The following is a 20270-nucleotide window of genomic DNA, read 5'->3' as shown; positions in this document are numbered from 1 at the left end:
ATATATTATCTCCATATGTTCATACTGGGCTGTATATATTATCTCCATATGTTCATACTGCGCTGAATATATTATCTCCATATGTTCATACTGGGCTGTATATATTATCTCCATATGTTCATACTGGGCTGAATATATTATCTCCATATGTTCATACTGGGCTGTATATGTTATCTCCATGTGTTCATACTGGGCTGAATATGTTACATCTCCATATGTTCATACTGGGCTGAATATGTTACCTCTCCATATGTTCATACTGGGCTGAATATATTATCTCCATATGTTCATACTGGGCTGTATATATTATCTCCATATGTTCATACTGGGCTGAATATATTATCTCCATATGTTCATACTGGGCTGTATATATTATCTCCATATGTTCATACTGGGCTGTATATATTACCTCTCCATATGTTCATACTGGGCTGAATATATTATCTCCATATGTTCATACTGGGCTGAATATATTATCTCCATATGTTCATACTGGGCTGTATATATTACCTCTCCATATGTTCATACTGGGCTGTATATATTATCTCCATATGTTCATACTGCGCTGTATATATTATCTCCATATGTTCATACTGGGCTGAATATATTATGTCCATATGTTCATACTGGGCTGAATATGTTACCTCTCCATATGTTCATACTGGGCCGTATATACACTCAGCACACAGTTTATAAGGTACACTCATCTAGTGTCGGGTCGGACCCCTTTGCCTCCAGAACAGCCTGAATTATCTGGGGCATGGACTCTACAAGTCAGAAACGTTCCACAGGGATGTTGGTCCATGCTGACGCAATGGCATCACGCAGTTGATACAGATTGGATGGCGGTACACCACCGCCACAAGCCCGTACTGTTGACACCAGGCAGAATGGATCCATGGACTCATGCTTCTTACGCCAAATCCTGACTGCCATCACCGTGGAGTAACATGAACTGTGATTCTTCAGATCAGGCCATGTTTTTCCACTCCTCCATTGTCCAGTGTTCGTGATGGCGTTCCCACAGATGCTGCTTCTTCTTGTTTTTAGCTGATAGGAGTGGAATCCTGTGTGATCATCTGCTGCAATGTCCATCCGAGACAAGGATTGACGAGTTGTACGTTATGAGATGCCGTTCTGCACACCACTTTTGTACTCCACCATTATTTTTGTTTGTGGCCTGCACGTTAGCTTGCACAATTCTTGCCATTTTCACCCACAGAACTGCCACTGACTGGATTGTTTTATGTTTGTCGCACCATTTTCGGTAAACCCGCGAGACGGTCGTGGGTGAAAAGCCCAGGAGGACAGACGTTTCTGAGCTACTGGATCAGGCACACCTGGCACAGATGAGCCAACAACACTCAAAGTCACTTAGGTCACTTGTTTTGCCCATTCTAACGTTCAAGCGAACAGTAACTGAATGCCTCAATGCCTGTCTGCCTGCTTTATTGAACAAGCCACGGCCACAGGGCTGTATAAATTACATTTCCATGTTCATATACACAACGCCTGTGTCCCAAATGTCTTCTTATTTCCTATATAGTGTACTACTTTTGACCAGGTCCCATAGGGTCAAACCCTGGTCAAAAGACCCATATAGCGAATAGGGTGCCATTTGGGATGCAATGAAACTCTCAGTGATAGGGATAACCTAACACACTATCCTACCGAGATCGATAATTTCCTGATTGATCAATCAGCATGGTCTATAAGGCCAGGCAAATCAATTAGACTGATATGACTGTTCATCAACAGGAATCTTATATGATAATTGTGGTATTTATTTTTAAATAATAATGATATCTCCATGCAGAGATGGAGAATATGGAAAAAAGAGAATTATGAAGTGGATTAGATAATAATTTCACTACTGACAGATACAAGCCTTGAGTTAAACCTTGCGATTGGACCCCCTGCTGGGCAGGAAGTGGAGAACATTTCTCATGCTCACTGTCTTAACGTGTCAGCATATTTCCTAGCTTCACAGCTTCAGTATTTCCTTCAGTGGTGGGAGATGAGAGGGAAAGAGAGGGAGTGAGGTAGGTAGGTAGGGAGGAAGGAAGGAAGGAGGGGAGAGAGGAGGCGGGAGTTCATTCGACAACACCACAAACTTACTGGCTGTGATACACACACTTTTTATTCAGAAGAATTCAGAAAAACTATATACAAATTCACAGGAAGTTTTACCTGCTGGCAGTAAAAAATGTTTTGCTGGAACCCAGAACATTTTGTGATTTGATTTGAACTAAAAGAGTCACTATGCGAAAATACCAGAATTCAGGTTAGATTGAATTGAGCCCATATTTAAAGGAGAATCAGGCAAAGACTAACAGACAGTAATGGGAGATGGTGAAGACAGACTAATAGAGAGAGAGAGTGCGATAGAGAGAGAGAGAGAGAGAGAGAGAGAGAGAGAGAGAGAGAGAGAGAGAGAGAGAGAGAGAGAGAGAGAGAGAGAGAGAGAGAGAATAGAAGAGAATGAATAGAGAGGGAGTGAGAGAGAGAAAGAAAGAAAGAAAGAATGAGAAAGAACGAAAGAAAGAAAGAAAGAAAGAAAGGAGAAAAAATAAAAGAGAAAAAGAGAGAGAGAAAAAGAGGGAGAAAGTGGATGAGGGGTTCTAAAATGGAGCCTGAATAGCCCGGACCTAAAATGGCTGAATAAATAGAGAGGAAATATCTAGGTTGTCTGTCTCACTCACTTCAAATAGAATTAAGGCAATATCATAGCAAGTGCCCTTCTTCTGGAGCGCCACGGACACTTTGGGGCCAAGCTGTCTTTAAATCTCCACTCACCTATTCACGGCAAACAAGCACTACTGGCTCTTCTGGCCATGTAAATATAATGAACACTCACTGTTAGTTAGAGAGACTGTTCAGAAACCGTTTCTTTATTTGACCTTGTTGCATGGCATCCTCGTTCTGCATTTTCTCCATGCATTCTTTACTATTAGGTAGAAATAAAATGTTTACAATGTATCATTGATGTAACTGCATGGTCAGAAACATGGAAAACGATGCAATTAATTGAACACTTCATGTCTTCCTCATTTATTTCATTCTCTCCGTGTACTTTTCATTAGTCGTCCTTGTCAGTAGCTCCCTCCCTTCCACATTTGTCATGATTATTTTTCCAATTTCCGTGGCTTTATTTATCAACCACTTAATTGCTTCAAAACTAATAAGGCACCAGTCATTTTTTTGAAGCAATTTGCTTTTCCATAATATGAACAGCTAAAAGATAAGTGCACATCAAAGCCCAGGCAGATAGCTGTTCACCGACGCCGAGACAGAGCCAGTATGTATCTAGGCTATTGGAATGCAGGGGACGTGGGCATATTTCTGAATACGCAATTACCACTAATCATACACCTCTGAGATTAGTCTGCCGCTCCCCCATACTGGTGGGGAACCTACGCAGGGAACGATGTGTCATGGAGTCATGCTGGCTGCACAGCATATGACTATATGTGGGAATCAAAGAGTCACCGTTATCAGAGCTTTTATAATGTTTATGTTTAGGATTCTGATTGTGACATGTACAGTGCCTTCGGAAAGTAGTCAGACCCCTTGACTTTTTCCACATTTTGTTACGTTACAGCCTCATTCTAAAATGGTTTCGATTTAAAAAAAATCCTCAGCAATCTACACACAATACCCCATAATGACAAAGCAAAAACCCCATATTACAAATAAAAAACAGAAATATATTATTTACGTAAGTACAGTATTCAGACTCTTTGCAATGAGACTCGAAATTGAGCTCAGGTGCATCCTGTTTCCATTGATCATCCTTGAGATGTTTCTACAACTTGATTGGAGTCCACCTGTGGTAAATTCAATTGATTGGACATGATTTTGAAAGGCCCACACCTGTCTATATAAGTTCCCACACTCGACAGTGCATGTCAGAGCAAAACCCAAGCCACGAGGTCGAAAGAATGGTCCGTAGAGCTCCGAGAAAAATTGAGTCAAGGCACAGATCTGGTGGAGGGTACCAAAACATGTCTGCAGGATTGAAGGTCCATAAGAACATAGTGGCCTTCATCATTCTTAAATGGAAGAAGTTTTGAAGCGCCAAGACTGTTCCTAGAGCTGACCACTCGGCCAAACTGAGCAATCGGGGGAGAAGGGTCTTGATCAGGGAGGTGACCAAGAACTCGATGGTCGCTCTCACAGAGCTGCAGAGTTCCTCTGTGAAAATTGGAGAACCTCCCAGAAGGACAACCATCTCTACAGCACTCCACCAATCAGGCCTTTATGGTAGAGTGACCAGACGGAAGCTACTCCTCAGTAAAAGTCACATGAAAGCCCACTTGGAGTTTGCCAAAAGGCACCTAAAGACTCTCAGATGAAACCAAGATTGAACTCTTTGGCCTGAGTGCCAAGTGTCACACCTGGAGGAAACCTGGCTCCATCCCTACGGTGAAGCATGGTGGTGGCAGCATCATGCTGTGGGGATGTTTTTCAGAGGCAGGGACTGAGAGACTAGTCAGGATCAAGACAAAGCTGAACGGAGCAAAGTACAGAGGGATCCTTAATGAAAATCTGCTCCAGAGTGTTCAGGACCTCAGACTGGGGAAAAGTTTCACCTTCCAACAGGACAACGACCCTAAGCACACAGCCAAGACAACCCAGGAGTGGCATCGGGACGAGTCTCTGAATATCCTTGAGTGGCCCAGTCAGAGCCTGGACTCGAACCCGATCGAACATCTCTGGAGAGATTTGAAAATAGCTGTGCAGCGACGCTCCCCAGCCAAACTGACAGAGGTTAAGAGGATCTGCAGAGAAGAATGGGAGAAACTCCTCAAATACAGGTGTGCCAAGCTTATAGCGTCATACCCAAGAAGCCTCAAGGCTGTAATCGCTGCCAAAGGTGTTTCAACAAAGGACTTACGGAAATGTAAAATTATATATATACATTTGCAAAGATAAAAACCTGTTTTTATTTTGTCATTATGGGGTATTGTGTGTAGACTGATGAGGGGAAATAACTATTTAATACATTTTAGAATAAGGCTGTAACCTAACAAATTGTGGAAAAAGTCAAGGGTTCTGAATTCTTTCCGAAGGGACCGTATGTGTAACTGTTTCTGATGATTTAAATGCTTGCCCGTCGTGTTTGCATAATGTTAGTGATGTCGAGCCAAACGTTTCGTCAGTGTTTGCTTTTTTGTTTCTAGGTGTGCCTGAGAGAGAAAAAGCGGATGAAAGAGAGAAAATAAGAAAGGTATAGCAGGGAGATGGAAAGAAAGAGAGACATATGGACAGAAAGAAAGAGACACAGGGAGAGAGAGAGACAGAGAATGACAGAGCGAGAGAGAGAGAGACAGAGAATGACAGAGCGAGAGAGAGAGAGACAGATGGACAGAAAGAAAGAGACACAGGGAGAGAGAGACAGAGAATGACAGAGCGAGAGAGAGAGAGACAGAGAATGACAGAGCGAGAGAGAGAGAGAGAGAGACAGATGGACAGAAAGAAAGAGACACAGGGAGAGAGAGAGACAGAGAATGACAGAGCGAGAGAGAGAGACAGAGAAAGAAAGAGACACAGGGAGAGAGAGAGACAGAGAATGACAGAGCGAGAGAGAGAGAGAGAGACAGAGAATGACAGAGTGAGAGAGAGAGAGAGAGAGAGAGAGAGAGAGAGAGAGAGAGAGAGAGAGAGAGAGAGAGAGAGAGAGAGAGAGAGAGAGAGAGAATGACAGAGCGAGAGAGAGAGAGAGAGAGAGAGAGAGAGAGAGAGAGAGAGAGAGAGAGAGAGAGAGAGAGAGAGAGAGAGAGAGAGACATAAAAAAGAGAAAGAGAGAGGCTGCCTATCTCTAGAGACATCAGGGGATCTCAGATGTCAGTGTGACACATCAAGGTTAGACAAGGATACCAGATCTGGCTTCCACCTCCCCAGCCCCTACTCTCTATCTCCTCCACTCTCCTGTGGATCAAAGGGCCCTCACTGCGTCAAACACCAACTCTGCATCTCGTCACACTCCAGACAGATCCACTCAATAGTACAGAACTGTCTTTAACGCCAATAACCAAGCCTAACAGGTGTCATTTGCAGATGTCTTAGGGAGTGAACGTCATTTATATTGAGGGATACCTGGAGGTAATCACACCTCTTTGAAATGAAAATGGATGGCCCTCACCCTGAGGAAGATATATTTGTTCCTGGTACAACCCGAATGTAAAAAAAAAAGAAGAAGCACGTAAACCTCCCCCTTCAAAATGATAATTAAAACCCAACAGCAGGGAATATTAAATCACTTTTTAGTAGGCTATCAATGTTGCAGTCCTTATTTCGATCAAATTGATCCACGGCTGAGAACCACTGCTGTATTCAGACCATATTCATGTTATCCACTAGAGGGGAGCATTTACCCATTTAAGCTAGAGGGCGACAATTACCAATTGAAGCGTTACGGGCCGTCCACACCAAGGACGATAACTACAACGATAAATGATACAGAACTCTAAAGCTTTGGCGAGCATCGACACAAGAGGAAAGTTTATCGTTCTACAGTAGCCTACACCTGTCAATCAACCTACTGCACGATGTATAGGCCTACCTTTAAGACAGTAACACAGACCATATAATATACAAACTCGTATTTACATTTCATGTAGCTATTTAACAGCATCAAATAAAATAGTATTTGTCACGTGCCGACAGTGTACCTTGCTCAAGAGCCATTCCCAACGATGCAGAGTTTAAACATAATAAAACAAATAAAACAGTAACAGTAAGAGGAATAAAATAACATTCACAAGAATGTAGATATATACAGTGAATAACAGTTACGGGTCTATTCTTGACAGAGTACAAGGTCCAGAAAGTCACATTAGCAGACTACTCATGTGGTGGATTTTGATCACACCATCGCACACTCTCTCTCCTCCCAGCCAGGGATGTATTCATTCCGGAAACCATTCACCCTTTATAACCAAACGAAAGCAAACAGAGCAAAACAAGAGTTTCTATTGTAACAGATTCAGGTAAGTCCCTCCGCTTTCCGTTCTGTTTGCTTTCGTTTAAGAATCGTCGTAATGGATTCGCCCCCAGTTCTTTTGATATCTGTCTTTTACATTCAGCAAGCAACAGCAACCTGTAGTAGTAAAGACAATCCTCGGAATAAGTGCAGGACTAGCTATTGTAGGGCTGGTCGAGCTCTTTCTGGGACTCCGAGAGAATTATTATGAATAACATGTTAGAAAGATGCCAATTTCTGACTTGAATTCAGAGTTGGATGACCATTCAAACAGATTTTCCCAGTCAGAGTTCGTTTGTTGTCTTGAACGCACTGACGTCGTAGATTTCAGAGTTCCCAGTTGTTTTGAATGCATTGTTCCTGTTGCGTGCTAGCTCCCTACGTAATCACTACAAGCCCTATTTTATTCGCCAGATACTCTGCACGCCGCGTTCTGGAGACGCCAAGCACATAGAGGGATCGAACAGCCAATGGAAAGTTAAAGTGAAATTCCCACCCAGCCGGGCTCAGCGAGGAGAATGAGAATGAGAACGAGAACGAGAGAGGGAGAGAGAAAGCAGGGTTGTACACAAGTTACACGCAATCAAAATACATTTGTAAATTCCAAAATGCTGTGAAATGCTGACATTTAATCGATAACAAATGACATGACTCTCCCTTGGTTTAAATAGAAAAATACTAAACCCTCCCCCTGAGTGAAATTGGAAAAGCATGCTCCTCCCCCATTATCCCCCGGGTAATAAGTACATTTCGAGGCCCCTTAGAGGGATAGTTTGTGATTTTGACAATGAGGCCATTAATTTATCTACTTCACAAGAGTCACATGAACTTGTGGATACCATATTTATGTCTCTGTGTTCAGTTTTGAAGTCGCTAATTAGCGTTAATGCTATGGGAACAGCTAGCATGCTATGTTCCTGTTGATTTCCACTAATGCACTAACGCGTGTTAGCGACTCACGAAACTAACTTTTAACTTCCTTCTTACTGGACACAGGCACATAACATTTTTATCCATAGTTTGTTTTAAACACAAAATGTATGTGGCACTAGGGGCACTATTTTGTTAAACCAGGGACTGAGGTGAAGGGGTTCAATTTTTAAACCAAAACTCCATTTCACAAGGCCTCACTCAGCTCACACTTCCAACACAAAGTTGTGCTTTCAGAAGAGAAGAAACAACTAAACAGAAGGATGTGGAGGTTATGTAGTTAGCCTTCAAACAAACACGCTGCAGCTGTCTTTGAAACCCTTCTCATAGCTTCTAATGGCGTATTCTAACATTGTGGAAATACATGGTCACTCAGGCATATACTCCTGTGTGTAAAGCATACTGTACTGTATTCTCGATCAAACAGCCACAAAACAAAGACAGTGAGGAAGTGAATTGGGAGGCGGATATATCGTATCCCGAAAGACACTAACAATCTTTGACGAAGAGCCAGAGACACAGACACATTGTGAACACGCAATAGATAATTAAAACACTGCTTTCCTGCTGTTTCTCTGCCTTCTGTTTCAGCCACAGTACATTCTCTCTCTCTCTCTCTCTCTCTCTCTCTCTCTCTCTCTCTCTCTCTCTCTCTCTCTCTCTCTCTCTCTCTCTCTCTCCCCTCTCTCTCTCTCTCTCTCTCTCTCTCTCTCTCTCACTCTCTCTCTCTCTCTATCTCTCTGCCTCTGCCAAAGCTGAGGTGTATTCCTTCCTTCCCCATGTCTGGCTGCTACAAAGACTCACAACACATTGGGTGTCAGTCAGTCAGTCAGTGTGTCTGCCGGACGAGCGAAGGGGCTGTTGAATGTGTTTATCCGTCATAGAAGGACGGCCACGCCGGGGCCAGTGCTCTGTCCGTATGACTGCCTCTGCCTCTGTGTACCGCTTTACTGGGGCCAGACAGATGCGTGGCCTGGCAAACACAAGAACCAGTGGGTCAAGACGGAGCAGCATGCAGGTTACAAAAGAAGCAAGGTCCGGCTGACAACAGAACCAGTTAGACAGGATACAGGGGGATAGTGTAGTCTGCATATAACTAGACCCACAGGGGATACACTCTAGTGTCGTCCGCATATAACTAGACCCACAGGGGATACACTCTTGTGTAGTCTGCATATAACTAGACCCACAGGGGATTCAAGTCTAGTGTAGTCTGGAAAACTAGACGCACAGGGGATATGCTCTAGCGTAGTCTGCATATAACTAGACCCACAGGGGATACATTCTCGTGTAGTCCGCATATAACTAGACCCACAGGGGATACACTCTAGTGTAGTCCGCATATAACTAGACCCACAGGGGATACACTCTAGTGTAGTCTGCATATAACTAGACCCACAGGGGATACGCTCTAGTGTAGCCCGCATATAATTAGACCCACAGGGGATACACTCTTGTGTAGTCTGCATATAACTAGACCCACAGGGGATACACTCTAGTGTAGTCTGGAAAACTAGACGCACAGGGGATATGCTCTAGCGTAGTCCGCATATAACTAGACCCACAGGGGATACATTCTCGTGTAGTCCGCATATAACTAGACCCACAGGGGATACACTCTAGTGTAGTCCGCATATAACTAGACCCACAGGGGATACACTCTAGTGTAGTCTGGAAAACTAGACGCACAGGGGATATGCTCTAGCGTAGTCCGCATATAACTAGACCCACAGGGGATACATTCTCGTGTAGTCCGCATATAACTAGACCCACAGGGGATACACTCTAGCGTAGTCCGCATATAACTAGACCCACAGGGGATACATTCTCGTGTAGTCCGCATATAACTAGACCCACAGGGGATACACTCTAGTGTAGTCCGCATATAACTAGACCCACAGGGGATACACTCTAGTGTAGTCTGCATATAACTAGACCCACAGGGGATACGCTCTAGTGTAGCCCGCATATAACTAGACCCACAGGGGATACACTCTTGTGTAGTCTGCATATAACTAGACCCACAGGGGATACACTCTAGTGTAGTCTGGAAAACTAGACGCACAGGGGATATGCTCTAGCGTAGTCCGCATATAACTAGACCCACAGGGGATACATTCTCGTGTAGTCCGCATATAACTAGACCCACAGGGGATACACTCTAGTGTAGTCCGCATATAACTAGACCCACAGGGGATACACTCTAGTGTAGTCTGCATATAACTAGACCCACAGGGGATACGCTCTAGTGTAGCCCGCATATAATTAGACCCACAGGGGATACACTCTAGTGTAGTCTGTATATAACTAGACCCACAGGAGACACAGTCTCGTCTAGCCCGCATATAACTAGACCCACAGGGGATACGCTCTAGTGTAGTCAGCATATAACTAGACCCACAGTGGATATACTCTAGTGTAGTCTGCATACATCTAGAGGGAAGGGAGTTCAATATTCTGACTCTTGCTGGAAAAAAAATGTTTAAAAAAAGTTCTGATTTGGTGGTCAATGACCTGTAGAGGTAATTGACAGGAATGGGAGGGGGTGTTGATTATTTTTCTCTGCGTGTTTGGAGGTGCGTTTGATGTATAGAGAGCTCACAGAGGGAAGATCCCAGCCAGTGATCTTTGAGGCTTTCAACACAACACTTGTTGTAATATTAGCATATTTGAAGACTGTTTTACTTGCTCCTGACCAATTGTGATCTTATTATTTTTTGTACACAATGTTAACTCCATAGTTTCCTATGACCAAAAACGGCTTCTGGACATCAGAGCACCTGTCACTAACCTCGATTTGGAAGAGCTCTTCTACTTCAATGAGTTGGAAGTGAAAGACATAATATTGATTATCCCGGACCAGGCCCAAATCCCCGACACACGTAGAAGGAGGAGACGGCGCTATAGAGACCGGCATGCAGGATACCTGATGAGACTATGTCGGAGAGTTTATAAATTGCCTCTACCCTCTGTTCTATTGGCGAACGTGCAATCACTGGAGAATAAACCGGATGATCTCCGTTCGAGACTATCCCACCAACGTGATCTGAATAACTTTTATATCCTATGTTTCTCCAAGTTCTGGCTGAGCAAGGACATGGTAAACATAAATCTAGCTGTTTTCTAGCAGTCGGGGAAGTTCAGGGGAGGTGGTGTGTATCTCTACGTTAATACTGGTGCACAATCTTTAATATTGAGAAAGTCTCGAGGTCTGGAGGTTCTGCTCGCCTTAGTTAGAATACCTCAAGCTGTAGACCATACTATTTACCAAGAGAATTTTCATCTATATATTTTGTAGCTGTCTATTTACCAGCACAAATTGCTGCTGGCACTGAGACCGCATTCAACGTGCTGTATAGGGCCATAAGCAAACAAGAATGCTCACCCAGAGGCAGCGCTTCTAGTGGCAGGTGGCTTCAATGCAGGAAAACTTACCAGCATGTCACATGTGCAACTAAGGCCTAAAAACTCTAGATCATCTTTACTCAACACACAGCGACGCATACAAAGCTCTTCCTCGCCCTACATTTGGTAAATCGGACCATAACTCTATCCTTCGGATTCCTGCTTACAAGCAAAAACTCAAACAGGAAGTACAAGGGACAAGCACAATACGGAAGTGGGCCGATGAAGCAGATGCTAAGTTACAGGGCTGTTTCGCTAGCACAGATTGGAATATGTTCCGGTATACATCTGATGACATTGAGGAGTTTACCACATTAGTCACTGGCTTCATTGTGCATCAAAGACAACATCCCCACAGTGACAGTAGGAACACATCCCAACCAAAAGCTATGGATTACAGGCAACATCCTCAGTGAGCTAAAGGCTAGAGCTGCCACTTTCAAGGAGTGGGACAGTAATCAGGCCACTTCTAAGAAATCCCACTATGCCCTCCAGTGAACTATCAAACAGGCAAAGCATCAATACAACATTGAATCCAACAACACCGCTCCGACGCTCGTCAGATGTGGCAGGGCTTGCAAACTATCACGGATTACCAGGAGAAACCCAGCCGCGAGCTGTCCAGTGACGTCACCCTACCAGACGAATGACATCTCTTCTATGCTAGCTTCAGGCTAGCAACACTGCATGAGAGCACCAGCTGTTCTGGATGACTGTGTGATCACACTCTCCATAGCCGATGTGAGTAAGACCTTTAAACAGGTTAACATTTACAAGGCTGCAGGGCCAGACACATCACCAGGACTCGTACTCAGAGCATTCACTGACCAACTAGCAAGTGACTTAGTTTTCTACTTCACCCTGACCCCGTCTGTAATACCTACATGTTTCAAGAAGACCACCATAGTCCCTTTGCCCAAGAACGCCAAGGTAACCTGATAAAAATGGCTATCACCCCGTAGCATTCACATCTGTAGTCATGAAGTGCTCTGAAAGGCTGGTCATGGCTCACATTAACACCATCATCACAGACACACGGGACCCACTCCAATTTGCATACAGACCCAACAGATCCACAGATAACCCAATATGTATTGCACTCCACAGTGTCCTTTCCCATCTGGACAAAAGGAACACCAACGTGAGAATGCTGTTCATTGACTACAGCTCAGCGTCTAACCCCACAGTGCCCTCAAAGCTCATCACTAAGCTAAGGACCCTGCAACTGAACACCTCCCTCTGCACCTGTATTCTGGGCTTCCTGACGGGCCACCCCCAGATGGAGAGGGTAGGCATCCGCCACGCTGACCCTCAAAACAGGGGCCCCTCAGGGGTGCAAGCTTAGTCCCCTCTGTACTCCCTGTTCATCCACGACTGCATGGACGTACACGACCGTAAAACCATCATTAAGTTTGCTGACGACACGACGGTGGTAGGCCTGATCACCAACGACGATGAGACAGCCTACAGGGCCAATTGTAGGACCCTGCACAACCCCCCCCGTATAGCCAAGGTACAAGGTACCCATTATGTATTCATTATACCTTTCATTATGTGTTTTACTTTTCTATTATTTCTCTTAGTCGTTCGCATTCAACTGAAATGTGTCCACATTTAATCCAACCCTCTGAATCAGAGCGGTGCGGGGGTCTGCTGCCCCTTGAAAAGATTCGATTAGATTCAACTTTGTCATTGAACAAGTACAAGTACAGCACAACAAACTGCAGTTAGCATCTGACCAGAAGTGCAAATAAGAGAGTACAAAAAAAAGTACAAGTGAAACAATGAAATACCATGTATATTATTAAGTGGGATGTATAAATGTACAATGGAGGCAAATGGCAAGTACAAGGAGGCATGCAACTGAAATGCAGGGAGAGCAGCAATGAGGTTACCGAGGTAGACAAGGACATGTACAACTGAATAATGTCCCTAATCAGACTTGGCAAAGCAATGTCAGATTCCAGTAGTACTGTGGAGAGTGCAAAGAGAGTAATGCAGCAAGGTCCCTGAGAGGCAGTACTAAGTGGTGGGCGGGTGGATATGGCTGGTGCCGTGTCACAGAGTTCAGCAGGGTTACAGGAGCTGGAAATAAACTGTTCTTGAGCCTGCTCGTGTGGGAATATAGAGACCTGTACTGCCTGCCTGATGGTCGGAGGGAAAACAGTTTGTGGCATAGATTTTTATTTTATTTTTATTTTATATATATATTTTTACCTTTATTTAACTAGGCAAGTCAGTTAACCTCTTGAACCTATGGGGGCACTGTGGCATTATTGGATAAAACGTGCCCGTTTTAAGCTCAATATTTTGTCACGAAAAGATGCTCGACTATGCATGGAATTGACAGCCTTGGAAAGACAAAACTCTGACGTCTCCAAAACTGCAAAGATATTATCTGTGAGTGCCCCAGAACTAATGCAACAGCCGAAACCAAGATGAAGTTTCATACAGGAAATGCCCCAGATTCTGAAGGCGCTGTGTTCCAATGTCTCCTTATATGGCTGTGAATGCGCCAGGAATGAGCCCGCGCTTTCTGTCTATTCCCCGAGGTGTCTGCAGCATTGTGACGTGTTTGTAGGCATATCATTGGGAGATTGACCATAAGAGACTACATTTACCTGGTGTCCCGCCCGGTGTCCTGTGTGCGTAATCTGTAGGTCCATGCGCGTTCCATTTCTTCAGAAGAGAAAGTAAAAATCCATCGTGGAAGTTATCGTCGATAGATATGTGAAAAACATCTTGAGGATTGATTCTAAATATCGGTTTTCCATGTTTCTGTAGATATTATGGAGTTAATTTGGAAAAAAGTTTGCATTTTAATGATTTTTTTTTTCTTACCCAAACGTGATGAACAAAACGGAGCGATTAGTCGACACAAATAATATTTTTTGTAAAAACGGAACATTTGCTATCTAACAGAGTCTCCTCATTGAAAACATCTGAAGTTCTTCAAAGGTAAATGATTTTATTTGAATGCTTTTATGGTTTTTGTGGAAAATGTTGCATGCTGCATGCTAACGCTAAATGGTACGTTAGCCATCAATACTGTTACACAAATGCTTGTTTTGCAATGGTTGAGAAGCATATTTTGAAAATCTGAGATGACAGTGTTGTTAACAAAAGGCTAAGCTTGAGAGCAAATAGATTAATTTAATTTCATTAGCGATTTTCATGAATAGTTAAAGTGGTGTTATGCTAATGAGCTTGCGGATAGATTTACACAATCCTGGATACAGGTTTTTGTTTGTAGCTAAACGTGACGCAGAAAATGGAGCGATTTGTCCTAAACAAACAATCTTTCAGGAAAAACTGAACATTTGCTATCTGAGAGTCTCCTCATTGAAAATATCTGAAGTTCTTCAAAGGTAAATTATTTTATTTGAATGCTATTATGGTTTTTGTGGAAAATGTTGCATGCTGAATGCTAACACTAAATGGTACATTAGCCATCAATACTGTTACACAAATGCTTGTTTTGCAATGGTTGAGAAGCATATTTTGAAAATCTGAGATGACAGTGTTGTTAACAAAAGGCTAAGCTTGAGAGCAAATAGATTAATTTCATTTCATTTGCGATTTTCATGAATAGTTAACGTTGCGTTATGGTAATGAGCTTGAGGCTGTAGTCATGATACCGGATCCGGGATGGCTCGACGCAAGAAGTTAAGAACAAATTCTTACTTTCAATGACGGCCTAGGAACAGTGGGTTAACTGCCTGTTCAGGGGCAAAACGACAGATTTGTACCTTGTCAGCTTGGGGATATGAACTTGCAACCTTTCGGTTACTAGTCCAACGCTCTAACCACTAGGCTACCCTGCCTCCCCAGGATGCCAAGGGTCCCTGATGTTGCCGCGCGCCCTACGCAGACCTCCTTGCGCTGGAGGTCTACGATGGCAGGGAGCTGGGCACACTGTGGCGCGGTTATTCAGAATGCTCTCGACCGTGCAGCGGTAAAAGCTCACCAGGTTTTTGGGAGACAGGCGGGAGCCTTCTTCAGCCTCCTTCGCCTTTTTGACCCGGGTTGAGGTGTTGAGGGTCCAGGCGAGGTCCTCGGGGATGTAGACACCCAGGATTTGAATCTGGGCACATGCTCCACCTCAACACCATCAATGAAAAGGGCCTGTAGTAAGTTAGCATTTCACCTGTTTACGAAGCATGTGAAGAATAATATGGTATTTTATTGGATTTATACTCACTGTCAAAGTGAATGCTAACACCGTGGACACATTGGGTCAGACATTCATGTAAGAAATGGGTCCATTCGAAAAATGTATATTAGACTGCTGTACTCGATGAGGAAGAGAGGGATAGGGGGAGAGTGGGATGGAGAGAGAGAGAGAGAGAGAGAGAGAGAGAGAGAGAGAGAGAGAGACAGAGAGAGAGAGAGAGAGACAGAGAGAGACAGAGAGAGACAGAGAGAGACAGAGAGAGACAGAGAGAGTGAGTGAGTGAGTGAGTGAGTGAGTGAGTGAGTGAGTGAGTGAGTGAGTGAGTGAGTGAGTGAGAGAGAGAGAGAGAGAGAGAGAGAGAGAGAGAGAGACAGACAGACAGACAGACAGACAGACAGACAGACAGACAGACAGACAGACAGACAGACAGACAGACAGACAGACAGACAGACAGACAGACAGACAGACAGACAGACAGACAGACAGACAGACAGACAGACAGACAGACAGACAGAAAATGCTTGGTCATCAACTCTGGGTACTCTGGGTCAGGGATTAATGTAAGATATGGATCTAGTCCAAGAAAATAATGAACAGGTTTTTACAAATTGCTTTAAAACAGAGTCATAGCTCTACATACCATCAAGACTTCAGGAAAATTGCTGTTGTTAATGCATCCATTATTATATTTGGGGAACTGATTGGATTTTTCTTGCAGCCCTTAGAAATATGAGCCACCCAATCATGTATATATGAGTCAATACACCACACAATCGTGTGTATATGAGTCATTACATCACACAATCACGTGTAAAGGAGTCAATACATCACACAATCACGTGTAAAGGAGTCAATACATCACACAATCTTGTGTAAAGGAGTCAATACACCACACAATCACGTGTAAAGGAGTCAATACATCACACAATCACGTGTAAAGGAGTCAATACATCACACAATCACGTGTAAAGGAGTCAATACATCACACAATCGCGTGTAAAGGAGTCAATACACCACACAATCACGTGTAAAGGAGTCAATACATCACACAATCACGTGTAAAGGAGTCAATACATCACACAATCACGTGTAAAGGAGTCAATACATCACACAATCACGTGTAAAGGAGTCAATACATCACACAATCACGTGTAAAGGAGTCAATACATCACACAATCGCGTGTAAAGGAGTCAATACATCACACAATCGCGTGTAAAGGAGTCAATACATCACACAATCACTTATAAAGGAGTCAATACATCACACAATCATGTGTGTTCTGATCTCATAATCGTTCACTTCTGAACCGTCAAGATGACGGTCCCAGTCAAAGCACCCCCTGACTCCTCCTCCTCCTCTCCTCTAACCCACCGGAATGTTCTTTAGTCCTACGTAAATGTATAAAAGATAAGTGGATCAATTAACCATGCTTTTCCTTATATCTCAGTCTGCTCCATCAGAGGGCTGAATCAGAAGGTTCTCTGTGAAGTCCGCTCCGGAGGAAGGGAAGTCTGCTACGGAGGAAGGGAAGTCTGCTCCGGAGGAAGGGAAGTCCGCTCCGGAGGAAGGGAAGTCCGCTCCGGAGGAAGGGAAATCTGCTGCGGAGGAAGGGAAGTCCGCTCCGGAGGAAGGGAAGTCCGCTCCGGAGGAAGGGAAGAGTCAGAAGGTTGGGAAGTCATGTCTGTATCGATGTCGGACATCTGTCACCGATAGCATAACGTTGGCTCATACTGTCATGGCTGCCAGAGAGGTGTATAGGGTCAGAACTAAGGGTTTTACTGAATAAGGAACTAATGTAGAAGCATTCTCTCTCTCTATCTCCCTCTCACTCAATGGCTGGAGAGTTCATGATCCCCTGTCTTAACATCATTTGTAGCTTTAGGATAAAGGGGGCATGACCTGCCAGATCTATAAGTATTCCCAGTCAGGTAACTGTCAATACTACAAAGCTTACAGTCTCTAAAAATAGCATTGTGATTCCAGAATGGTGTAGAAATACAGTAAGTTAATTAAAGAGGAAAACATACATGGCAGGAATCTGTACTACTCACTAATATGGCATTGTTACCATTCCACAATATCGGAGGAAATATGTTATAGTTTGACATATCCAATCGCAACATCATCTGCTGAGATTGTTCCTGTTTCACACGTGTAACCTGCCCGTGGTGTGAAATGGAAATGTGTTTTTTTGCATTGCCCAATTCCCCCTGAGAGTGACATCATGGATAAGAGTGCCTTGCAGACAGATTTCATGTCGTCAGCTCAGAGATCCAAACTAGCAACCTTTCGGTTACTGGCAAACGCCACTGCTGTGGAGGTCGATATTATATATTTTTTCCCTCCCCAATTTTCAATTTTGTCTCATCGCTGCAACTCCCCAACGGACCCGCCTAACTGCGCTCCTTAACACCTGCCAGCTTAACCCGGAAGCCAGCCGCACCGGAGGAGGAAACACGGAGGAAACACCGTTCAACTGCAGGCACCCAGCCCGCCACAAGGAGTTGCTTGTAAAGCCTCATCTAACACAGACGATGCTGGGCCAATTGTGCAGGGTCCTATGGGACTTCCGACCACAGCCAGTTGTAGCACAGCCCAGGATATGAACCCGGGTCTGTTGTAACACCTCTAGCTGTGACCCCTGCGCCACTCGGGAGGCCCCTGTAATACTTTGTTGGCAAGGGACTGGTCACTGCATAAAAAGATAAGAACAGGGACTACAGGAAATGTTCATATCTGTAGACGGCCCTCACAGCACCATTTCAACCTCCAATAGAAACTGACACAAATAAGTCACAGTCATCATGCAAATACGTATTTTTGGCAATATATCTTATAGATATCACAATAGTTATTACTATCAGCCTTTTCTATTTACAAAATATGTAAATATTTGATATTCATGTGCTATTTATTGTGTCAGTTCTGCAGTCTTAGATACCAGGCAAACACACACACACAGAGTCAATATCTGGAGATTAAATCAACAAAATAGAGAGAGGTACTCAGTCAGTCACATTTTTGCTCAGATTGCGAGAGAGAGCTAGACTTTCCTGTTTGATCTACTCTTTCTTTCTTTGAGATGAGAGAAAGAAAGTGCTCGCTGCTTTCGCCAGCAGGTACTTAATCTTCTCTGAATACATACTAGACGAAGGATCTCTCTCTCTCTCTCTCTCTCTCTCTCTCTCTCTCTCTCTCTCTCTCTCTCTCTCTCTCTCTCTCTCTCTCTCTCTCTCTCTCTCTCTCTCTCTCTCTCTCTCTCTCTCTCTCTCTCTCTCTCATAGATTTTTTTCTTCTTCTTTCCAGTAGATTTATTTTCTAATGTTAAAATGTATCAGTTCAGCAACTTGCAATTCATCATCCCTTTCTTGTCAATAATCCAAGAAGCAGTCAATTTGGCTAAATGTGCCTCGCTCTCTTCTTATTTATTTCTCACAGCCTGATATCTGCGAGCTGAGCGGAGGTTTCGGCGGCGGAATCCCAGGCGAGAACAGAGGAGAGGAAAGAAACGAGAGCCTCACTGTGCTGCCGAGGTGACAGAGACAGAGCTGTGGAGGGATTTAAGGGTGTCTCTGGCAGTGAGATGGCGCCTAGCCTTGTGTCTGATATACGCTGCCTGGCATATCGATCCCTGAGCACAGTGATCTTTCATTACTCCTCGCGCCAGAGCAGGCGTCTCATCAATCACAACGAAGTCTCACCGTGTACAGAGGAAATTTGAAAATGGCCGCTGGCCCGCCGTCTTTCTCAAACCCAAGTTTGAGTTTTGATCGGTGGTGAGAAACTTACATCCTGTCTGTAAGTTAAATCTGTCTGTGTGACGAGTGTCAGATGCACAACAGCTGCCCTGAACATTAGAAAATTGACACCTTGGCTTATCAGCTGGGATGTATGTGGTATGACGACACTACTTGACAAAGTAACAAAGTATAAGTTCAATTGAAATTCACTGGCATATCACTGTAGCCAAGACACACCCACTGATCCGAGTCTTCTGATCCTGCTCAGAAATCACAAATATCTTCCCCTCTTTGCTTCGCTCACTTTCCTTCTTATTCTCCCGCTCTGTCTCCCTCTCTCTCTTCTGACATATTCTCCCTCATTCACTCTCTCCTTCTCTCCCTCCCTGTAGCCCCTGTTCTCTTCCACTTTCTCCCTCTGCCCAAATCTCCTCCCTCTTACTCCCCTTTCTCTCGCTCCTCTCTTCTACTCAGGGAAGTGGGAACTCATGCATTACAACAGAGCTGCTGTGGAACACAACCATTTGTCCCCCAGAGGGATAAATTGTCAAGGAGCAGACACTGTTTGTGTTTCTCATTGAATTTTTCATCTTGGACAATGAAATATACATCAATGAGGGTTGCTGCATACTAAGGACCTGGCCAATGGCCATCCAATGGAAGTGCATCAATAAACCATAACACAGCCTCATCAATCATTTATGTTTAGTGGAACAATAAAGACAACAAACAATATAGCAGGTCATAGTGTTGGGGAAGGACTGGGAGGACAAGGCAAAGAGGTAAACACTAGAAATGAAATAGTATTAAAAAAATGTTTTTATCCACCTCCACTGCTTTTGTAATTACAACAAAACACATAGTGCATAGAGCTGGGGCCAAAGCAAGGGGGTTCTAACTTGATCAGTTATGTCTCCCTCTCTCTCTGTCCCTCTCTCTCCTGGAGAAGAAAGAAGGCACAATATATTGAAATTCCCAGAATACTTTGCGGTCAGGGTTGTTTGACTGACAGCCACATCTCCCCACGGAAACCTC

The 20270-nt window shown here is 43.9% G+C and overlaps 1 protein-coding gene and 1 long non-coding RNA gene across 26 annotated transcripts in view; one reads left to right on the top strand and one right to left on the bottom strand.

Annotated features, from left to right (window-relative positions):
- The window catches only part of LOC123990888 (neurexin-3b-like), a 572598-nt gene that overhangs the window by 105142 nt on the left and 447186 nt on the right, over positions 1-20270 (bottom strand). The gene's annotated exons all lie outside the window — the stretch shown is intronic.
- LOC123990891 overlaps positions 6893-20270 on the top strand; it is a 13435-nt gene continuing 57 nt past the window's right edge. The window contains exons 1-3 of the long non-coding RNA XR_006830731.1: positions 6893-6992; positions 16943-17161; positions 18934-20270. The exon at positions 18934-20270 is cut by the window's right edge and continues 57 nt beyond it. This is a non-coding gene — a long non-coding RNA (uncharacterized LOC123990891). The remainder of the gene's footprint in view (positions 6993-16942; positions 17162-18933) is intronic.

This window comes from Oncorhynchus gorbuscha, linkage group LG12 (assembly GCF_021184085.1).
Source record: "Oncorhynchus gorbuscha isolate QuinsamMale2020 ecotype Even-year linkage group LG12, OgorEven_v1.0, whole genome shotgun sequence".
NCBI lineage: Eukaryota > Metazoa > Chordata > Actinopteri > Salmoniformes > Salmonidae > Oncorhynchus > Oncorhynchus gorbuscha.
This window is presented reverse-complemented; position numbering and strand designations above follow the sequence as displayed.